A 10,345-nucleotide genomic window follows, 5' to 3' on the forward strand; every position below is an offset into this window, starting at 1 on the left:
TCTCTTCAAGGCAGTATCCCTTCCAATGGACCAGATATTGAAGTTTTCCATAATGACACTGTGAGTCGAATATGCTCTCAATCTCAAATTCAACACCTCGCTGGGTCTTAACTGGGGGTGGTTTAGGAGGAGAAGACTTGAACCTGTTGAGAATAAGAGGTTTGAGAAGAGTCACAAGAAATGAATCTTAAGTGATGGAGGAAGCTGTAAACGATAAGCCACTGGATTAATGATCTTGATGATAGGAAATGGACCGATGAAACGAGGAGAAAACTTCATTGATGCTACTCATAGTCTGATATTCCGTGTAGATAGCCAAACCCGATCTCCCGCTTTGAGATGTTAAATGACCCTCCTCTTTCGGTCAGCAAAGACTTTATAACGAGCAGAGGATTTTTTCAAAGTGGCATGAACTTCTTTCCAGATATTGGAGAAATATTGAAGAGAGGCTTTGGCTGCTGGTACATAGAGTACGGGAAGAGACTGGAACTCATGAATACAAGAATTTTGTCCATAAACCATCAGGAAAGGAGTAGTTCCAGAAGATTTGTGGTATGAATTGTTGTGGGAGAATTCTGCCCAAGGCAGGAAATCAGACCAATCATCTTGGGAAGACGTGATGTACATACGGAGGAAGGTTTCTAGATCCTGATTAACCCTCCTCAGTCTGCCCATTGGATTGTGGGTGATAAGCTGTGGAAAACTTTATTTCTATCTGTAAGGAAGAGCAGAGGGCTCGCCAGAAACGAGCAACAAACTGTGAGCCTCTATTGGAGACAATGTCTTTGGGTAATCCATGGAGACAAAATATTTCTGAGATGAATAGTTGAGAGAGGCATGGAGCATATGGTAGGCCGGCTAAGGGTACACAAGGTGCCATTTTAGAAAATCCGATCATCTACAACCCAGTTGGTAGTAAAGCCCTAGGAGGCTGGGAGATCAGTGATAAAATCCATTGATAAAATGAGTCCAGGATTGTAGTGGAATGGACAGCGGCTGTAACGGTCCAACAGGTAGCGGACAAGAGATTTTATGCTGAGCACACTGGGGGCAAGAAGATATAAACTCTTCAGATCGCATGGAAGGCCACCAATATAATCTTTTGATAAATTCCAGGGTCTTTTTAATGCCAGTGTGGCCGGAGAACTTGGAAGCATGAGCCCACACTAACAACTGATGACGAAGTTCAGGAGAGATAAAAGATTTCCCTGGAGGAGGTGTGACTACATCAGTAGCAGCAAAAACAGTGGGGTTTAACAGTGGATACTGGGCCTGATTCAGAGCCGCTCGTAAGCGGCCGCTTGTTCGCTCCGAGCGATGTTCGCACATCTGCGCATGCGTATGGGTCATAATGCGCATGCGCCAACCAGTCAGTGCGGTCGGAAATCGAGCGCTCCCAAAATAGCGAGTGCCTGCTAATTTGAGTGACAGGATGAGGCGTTTTTGGGTGGTAACAGGGGAAGGTGCTTGAAAACGGGGAGTGGAGATCCGAACGCAGGCGTGCCAAACGGTCAAAACGGGCGTTTTAAGGGTGTGCATAATTAACAAAGCAGCGTCATCAACCACGTCACTTGGTTGTTTCTTAGCCTGAACTGTTCGCATGATTGCGGTAGGAAAATCCTACCACAAGCACTGCGAGCAGTTCAGACGCCTTTCGATGTACTCGATTAATCAAATAAATAGCGGAGATGACGTAGGATGTGAGCGGCCAGGGGGCGTCTTTACAAAATAGCGAGCGCATGTTTCGTTCGCTCGCTCAGACATAGAGGAGTCAACAGACCGCAAAGAGCGAGCGCTCAATTTAAATAGCCGGCCCCTTTTTCTGAACGAGCGAGCGCAAATAGCGTCCGGCTCTGAATCAGGCCCACTGTTCGGATACCTCAGATTTGTCCGCTGGGTTCATGGACTGAGAAAAGGCATCCACTTTGCAGTTACGTTCAAAATGCAGGAAGAATAATGCCCATCGGGCTTGTCTGGGCGTGAGGCATTGGGCAGTCTTTAGAAACAATAAATTCTTGCAGTTGGTAAGTACAGAGATTGGGAAGCAGGCTCCCTCCAACAGATAGCGCCGTTCTTCAAAGGCGAGTTTAATGGCTAAAAGTTCCTTCTCTCCAATAGGATAGTTCCTTTCAGCAGGTAAAATTTTTTAGAAAAGAATCCACATGGATGTAGCTTGTCCTCAGATCTCTGTGAAAGAACTTCCCCTACTCCTTCCGATAATGCGTCCATCTCGAGGATAAAAGGTTGAGAGATATCTGGATGGACGAGAACTGGAGCAGAAATAAACGCTTGCTTAAGTAGCTGGAATGCCGACTTTGCCTCTGGTGACCACTGCGCTGGATTGGCACCTTTGTGAGTTAATGCAGAGATTTATTTATTAGGTATTAACAGTTCCTTATATAGTGCAGAAAATTCCGTTGCGCTTTACTATTTGAATCAACATTAACATTTTACTGGGTTGTAAAAGACATACATATATAAAAGACATACGTAAAAGACATACATAAAGGTAAGAGGGCCCTGCTCGCAAGCTTACAATCTATAGGAAATAGGTGTTGATACACATGGATAGGTGCTACATATTGCATATTGGTCCAGCCCGACTGGTGGGCTGTATAATCCAATCACACTGGAAAGTTGGCCTAGGGTTAGGAGGAAGTTAAATTGAAGAAAGAGAAGATGTGATAGGTGTTTACTATGAGAAGAGAGTTAAGCTGGCCACACACTAGACCAACTTACATCCAACCAGCCAAATTGTTGATTGGTTGGAATGAAAATCTGGTAACGTATGGGAGTAACTGATGATCAGCAATTTGCTCCTAAATGTCAGAAAACAGATGAAAATGGTCGTTCAGACAAGTTTGTTAAATGTTTGATCTAAACTATTTGTTCAAACAACAGTTTTGGTCCATTTTCCAGCGTTTGGGAGCAAATTGCTGATTGTATTCCTTACCAGATTTTCATTCCAACCAATCAACTAGTTGGCTGGTTGGACAGATAATCTTTAGATGTGTGGCCAAGCTTTAGATAGGGAGCTATGAAAGGTTATGTGGGAGCTCCTGGAATCTGATAAGCTAGTCTGAAGAGGTGAGTTTTCAGAGAACGCTTGAATGTTTGGAAACTAGTGGAAAGTCTTATTGTGCGTGGGAGGGCATACCACAGGGTGGGTGCAGCCCAAAGAAAGCCCTGTAACCGTGCATGGGAACAAGTAATGCGCGGGGATGAGAGACGCAGATTTTGTGCAGAGCGGAGATGTCATGTTGGAAACATATTTCGAGATAAGTGAAGAGTTGTATGTTGGTGTGGTTTGGTTAATAGCTTTATATGTGAGTGTAAGTACTTTAGTGCAAATTGGTTTGTATTAATTAATATGCTTATGGTAAAACAGACATAAAAAAATCTTGATCACCAATTACATACAAATACACACAAAAAAAACAAAACAAAAACAAGAAAAATAATAGATAAATAAAAATAAAATACAATAAAATACAATACAGCTCCGGTATCAACAAAAGCAAACAAAGAAAAGCAACTCCACCCTATTGAATCTAGGGGCCAGACAAGTTATAGGTATCATAAACCATCAAGAGGTTTAGGGGGGACATGCAGCAATAATATTTTTAAAGGTGTTTGAATCCTTGAAATCCAGCCAATGAAACCAAGTATCCCTAAAAGCTGCATAGTTGTCTTCAGTAGAAGACAGAATATCTTCCATCTCCATGTAACGGTCAATCGTATCGAACCAGTCTCTAACCGTTGGAGAAGAGGAGCGCCACGTTACCGGGATAACTGACTAAGCCGCATTATTTAAATGGCACAACAGTGACTTCTTATATCTCGAGATGGGGGCGGGGGATAGGTGAAATAGCCAAAACAACTGATCAAATGGAACCGGTTCCCCCATTATAATTGTAGAGAGTTGGGGGCGTGGCTTGGTGGCCTAAGATGGTGGCTGCTTTTTGCAGAGCTCCACATCCATTATCCCTAAGTAAATTCCCCTGCTGATCTAGAGGGACGAATCCACTATTATCCCTTACTTGGTGCCCTGCTGAGGACATAGGGGTTCTGGTGAGTGCATCTGTGGGGCTCCCTGTTGGCGTTTCAGCCCGCAACACTAACCCAGAGGCCTGCCCTTGGTGTCCCCCACCGCCATTAACCCCGCTCACATCAACCTCCTCACGCGCCTTACCTGAAGCGGCATCCGTGGCTGGACCTACGCTCCCGATGAGGGGACCGGCTTCTCTGCTCGCGGCCACAGCTGGACGCCGCCGAAGCTCACAGCCGCATCACCATCCTCCATCCCTCCCCGTCAAGTGCTGCGGCCGGCGCCTGACGCTCCCGCGCCCTGCACTCTGGGACTCCTGCTGCCCGTTCCTTGCTATCCCCGGCTGAGGAGCTGTGGACTGCAGGCACATCGCCTCCTGCCCCCCCGCGGGGTCTCCCGCCGGTGGCGCTCATAACTGCTGGCCTGGGCTCCCTGCTCCCTGCTGCATGCTGACTGCTTCCTCCTGTTAGCTCTGCAGCCCTCCCCTGGTGACAACTACATACCAGCCCAGGAACTTCACTATTAAGGCCTGTACTGCAAAATTGAATTGGAGACCACTCTTCATATGTGCCCATCTACCTGTTACAGACCTTAGATACCTCACAGGATACCTCCATCTTTTTTACAACAACTGTGTGGACACACTACTTCTCCTTTTTGGATTTATATATTATAATAATTATGTGAAGTAGTTTTCTACCTGGTATCTCTCAATAATATTGGCTGCCTTCCAGTATATTTCCAGATGGTTCTCTTGTGCTGAAGCCCCACCTAGTGGTCACTATCTACGACTACATCCCAACTGCAACTCCCAAATATGCTCTGGAGATACTCAGATCCGTTATATAATGGGATAACTCCAATCATACAAGCTCCGGGTGTGCCTTACTGACAAGAAGTTACAACCACCCCTGCCCACCTCCCTACGTGTTCCTATACCCTATGTCCCCTAATATGCCTAGAAACAAAAAATCGGGCTCTCAAGGCCTTGTGTCCTATTTTAAAGCAAACCAGGCCAGTGACTCTCAAAGACCACCTTCTACCCCGTCTCTAGGTGGTACTTCTGAAGCAGAAGATCCAGCAGCCCCATCTACCTAAGCAGATATTGCTGCAATCCTCACTGAGATGCGAAGTTTTCGTCAAACAATTCATGACGAAGTCCACAAGGCAATTTCCGGCCTCCAGTCTGAGATTACTGACATAGGTTCCCGTGTAGATGCTCTTGAGAGGAAACAAGAAGAGATTATTAATTTCCAACAGATGTCTGAATAGGATAATATCCAACTAATGCGGGACTTTGTGTTACTTACTGACAAACAGGAGGACCTTGATAACAGGGGGCGCAGAAATAACATCAGGAATAGTAATATCCCTGAGTCCGTTGAGCCTGCTCACCTCGAAGATTATCTCCTGCGTCTCTTCCGCTCCCTAGTCCCTACCATTCCAGATGATATGCTCCTCGACAGAGCTCACCGGGCCCTTCGACCTCGCTCCCAAGCATCTGATTCGCCGAGAGACTTAATTCTCTGATTCCACTATTTTAAGGTGAAATAACAGGTTTGCTCCTAGGCCAGACGTTCTCCAGATATTGCCTTTGAGGGTGCCAAGCTACTATTCTTCCAGGACCTTTCTTCTCTTTATCAAAGCGACGTGAAATGAAGGACATCACTATAATACTGCGTGACCACAACATCCGCTATCGCTAGGGCTTCCCCTTCAGTCTGCAGGTTCGATCAGGAGATAATTCCTCACTGCAAGGTCTCCAGATGAAGCCCTACGTCTACTTTCCCAACTGCACCTCCCTCTCCCTACGCCTCCCACCACAAATGGTCCTTCCAAAGGTGACATGAGGCCCTCACCCTCAAGGGTCCCCGGATTCCTGATGAAGGATGTGGGGCCCATACCTCAACGAGCCCCGAAGAATGTATGGCATGTAGTTGGCGCTAGCCCTAATCCTTCCGCAGTAACCTGACTTATCTATCGTCCCTTCTCTGCTACTAATATTTTTCCCGATTTGGGAACTAGGTCCTTTTATTGGACTTAAAACTTCATTACGGTTGAAGAATTTATATTGTTGATGCAGATTTCAGGTTTTGCAATATTTTATTATATTATATTCTAGAAATAATGTTTTCTATTTCGGTTATTATGTACCCCTTGGTAACCCACTGTATTTCTTTAATTTTTTGTCCTCTCATTTATGGAGTAAGTCATTCCCCTATTATGTTACTACCAATATCCCCCATAGCCGTTTACCAATTATTTTTATAGATTTTGGGACAAGCTATACTGTAGATCGGAGGTTTACTGTTCTGCTTCTGATGTTCCTATGGGCTACCAAATTTTACAGTCTGCCGTATCTATTTTTCTAGAAATCTCTATAGAAGTTCTATGCTGTTGGACTTCTATTTCTGATGACGGCCAATTTCCTGACCTATTTTGGCTACTGCCTTTCCTTGTCGTATTTAAATTATAAATGTGGTTCCTAGGAATATTTATAGTTTTGTCTGCTGTTATGGTTACTTTATGATGGTACTGTAATAGGCAAAATACTTTCTTTTTTGTTGTACTTACTGCTATTGAGCCTTATTCTATTGTACTCCATCCTTGCCTTATCAACCACACTATTTTTAATATGGTTTCTGTAGGTTGCCCCCCTCACCCTCTCCCCCTCTTAACCATTTGTATTAATCTCCGACCCCATTTGACCATCCTTCCAGTGGTGGTTATACTGCCACCCTCCTTCCCCTAATTCACCCTGTTTTCTTGTATCCCCTTTACTATTGATTCACACCTAGAGCTTGTTTTCCATTCTACTGTATCTTCATAGATTAGTGCTACTTCTTTGGCACCTTTGACCACTTACCCCCAAGCGGTCATAATGACTGGCCTCGGACACTCTAGGCTTTTTAGCCAATTACTTCCGTGGGTCCGACCACAAGGACGGGGCCTTCCCTGTTCCTCTTTTTCTCTTCCTTTCTTTCCCTATCTTCTCTTTTTTACTTCTTTCCCTGAGACGAAAGTCCGGACTTTCTGGTACATTACTCACCTACTCTATTTTGACCATTACACATTAACCATTTTATACACACCCCCATGACTACCAAACTCATCACATTCAACGTTAGAGGTTTGAATAGCCCACAACGTCGATCCACCCTGTTCCATACTCTTCGCCAGCTTCAAGGCGATGTTATTTTTCTTCAAGAGACCCATTTCACGGGCGCTCGTCACCCCGAACTGAAATCCAAATACTTCCCCTCCACTTACCATGCTTGTGACCCTTCCCGTAAAAAGAAGGGTGTTGCTATACTATTCTCTCGTCGGGTCTCCTTTACCCCCTCCTTAGTTGTTCGAGATCCAGAGGGGCGCTATCTTCTCTTGGTTGGGGAACTAGATGGTACCCTTTTTACGTTTGTTAATGTTTACGCCCCCAATTCTGCACAACCACGCTTTTTTTGAACTCTAAGTTTGCTGTTGTCCCAACATAGAAGAGGTAGAGTGGTTGTAGCAGGTGACTTTAATACTACCTTAGATTCACGGCTTGATAGATCTAAACCTCCCACACGATCGTCGGTTAGCTCGGTTCGTGCTAATTCTGATGCTTTATAACAGTTTCTCTCCCACCACCTCCTATTTGACGCTTGGCGCGTGAAAGAACCCAATGCTAAAGATTTTACCTTTTATTCACCTGTCCATGATGTCCATACAAGGCTGGATATGATTTTTCTTGGGATTGACCCCGCACAACTAATTCTAGATGCCAGCATTCACCACAGCACTTGGTCAGACCACTCCCCATTCTCAGTAGACATTGAATCTCCCTTTCCTCATAATAACTCTCATACTTGGTGCCTTAATGACAGGCTCCTTATGAATCCTGCCCTGCGTTCACAGCTGGCCTCTGAGATTACAGAATACTTCTCTCTTAACTCTAATCCTACCATCTCTCCCCAGCTTCTCTGGGATGCTCACAAAGCAGTGATCCGAGGGTCTCTGATTAAGTCTGCGGCTCTTGCTAGGAGGGCCAGAGGCAAGAGGCTTCTTGAACTCATGGATCTTGTTGCTAGTTTAGATAAAACCCACAAAACATCAGGAGTGGTGGATGATTACCGTAACCTTGTAGCCGCCAGGGGTGAACTTGGCCTCCTTCTTACAGCAAAAGTGGAGACCTCTCTTAAATGGCTTAACCAAACATTTTACGAGAAGGGGAAAGCTGATAGAATGCTGGCGTCTAGATTACGATCTAAACTCTCGCAGAACAATGTTCTGACAATTAAATCTAGCTCAGGTGAACCTATTAGAGATCCCTAACACATTACTGAGGAATTTTGTAAATTTTATACTAATTTATATAACCTTTCGTCTTCTTCAGGTAGTTCATTACCTACTAAGGACTCAGTACAAAACTTCTTGTTGTCATTTACCTAAATTATTCTCATCAGTCCTTGAATCCTTAAACATTCCGGTTGAGATGATCTCAGAGGTGATAAAGAACCTTAAAGCCAATAAGGCCCCTGGCCCTGATGGCTTTACAGCTACCTACTATAAATCCTTTGCCTCCCTGTTCTCCCCCCACCTTGCCGTGGTGTTCAATGGTGTGATGTCTGGTGGTTCTTTCTCCAAAGAGGCCCTTGAGGCGAGGATTATTGTTATTCCCAAAGAAGGTAAAGACCATTCCAACTGTGCCCATTACAGACCCATCTCGCTGTTAAACGCTGACGTCAAGCTTTATGCAAAGATACTTGCCAACCACCTGAATTCAGTACTGCCCGACTTGGTCCATAACGATCAGGTTGGCTTTATTCTGGGGAGGCAAGCCAAGGACAACACCAGATGAGTTGTTAGTCTCATTCATTCCATCAATTCTACTCGAACCCCAGCTTTGGTGCTCTCCTTGGACACTGAGAAGGCCTTTGACCGGATCTGCTGGCCCTTCATGTTTCAAACTTTGAGGGCCTTCGCCTTGGGTGGCAATTTTCTCCAGGGCATCTTGGCCCTATATTCTATCCCTTCAGCTAGGGTCTCCGTCAATGGTCTTCTCTTGTCCTCTTTCCGGATAACTAATGGCACTAGACAGGGGTGCCCTTTGTCGCCCCTGATCTTCGCTCTTGTCATCGAACCCCTTGCAGCTCAAATACGCCTTGACTCGGATATTAGGGGTACGTCACTTGGAAAAACTGAATGCAAAATATCTCTTTTCGCTGATGACGTACTCCTGACCCTAACTTCTCCTCATACATCTCTCCCGAAACTTTTCCAAGTTTTGACTGTTTACGGCTCACTTTCGGGCTAGAAGGTAAACTTTTCTAAAACTGAGTCTCTTGCACTCAATATAACACCTAGGGTCTTGGATCTCCTGTGTCACAATTATAACTTTGCCTGGTGCCCCTCTAAAATTAAATATTTAGGTGTCTACATAACAAACACTTATGACACTTTATACTCTGCGAATTTCCCCCCTATGCTTAAAAAAATTAAACTGGACCTTCTTCGATGGCGTGATCTAATAATTTCCTGGTTATGCAGGATAGAAGCAGTGAAGATTAACCTTATGCCTAGATTATTCTACCTCTTCAGACTCTCCCTGTTGCTGTTCCCAAATCAATTTTATTGCAAATACACAGGTGGTTTGTCCAATTTGTATGGAAATCGAAACCTCCCGGCATTAGTTTTCTGACTCTTCGTCGTCCCACCACTAATGGGGGAAATGGATTTCCTGATGTGAACCTTTATTATTATGCTACCCATTTAAGTCAGGCAATAGCCTGGTTTACATTATCTCAAACACCCCGCTGGGTGGAAATTGAAACAAGTCGTGTAATGTCTCCTCCATATTTACAATTATAGACTTGGCTACACCTGATAGACCCCAACCTGCCCGCTCACACCCAGTTATCTCCTTCATATGCTCCATATGGGATTACTGTAAATCCCATTTTAACATCACCTCCTATCCATCCCCCATTACCCCTATATGGTCGAACCCAGCATTTACTCCAGGTTTCGACCTTGCCCGCTTTTCTTCATGGATTAAAGGTGGGGTTAGGGTGGTATCTGATGTTTTTGAGTCGGGTGGATGCGTCTCTCTGGATTCCCTACAGAATAAATTTAATATATCTTCTGTCAATACTTTTGCTTATATTCAAATACGTCATTTTATTAACTCTTTCCCCATTAATTCAATTATTATTATTATTATTATCGTTTATTTATATGGCGCCATAAGTGTTCCGCAGCGCCTTACAAAGTACATAACAAATAGATTGATTTACAGTACAGTACATTACAGGACAT

This window comes from Taudactylus pleione, unplaced genomic scaffold (assembly GCF_031769625.1).
Source record: "Taudactylus pleione unplaced genomic scaffold, aTauple2 ptg001928l, whole genome shotgun sequence".
NCBI lineage: Eukaryota > Metazoa > Chordata > Amphibia > Anura > Myobatrachidae > Taudactylus > Taudactylus pleione.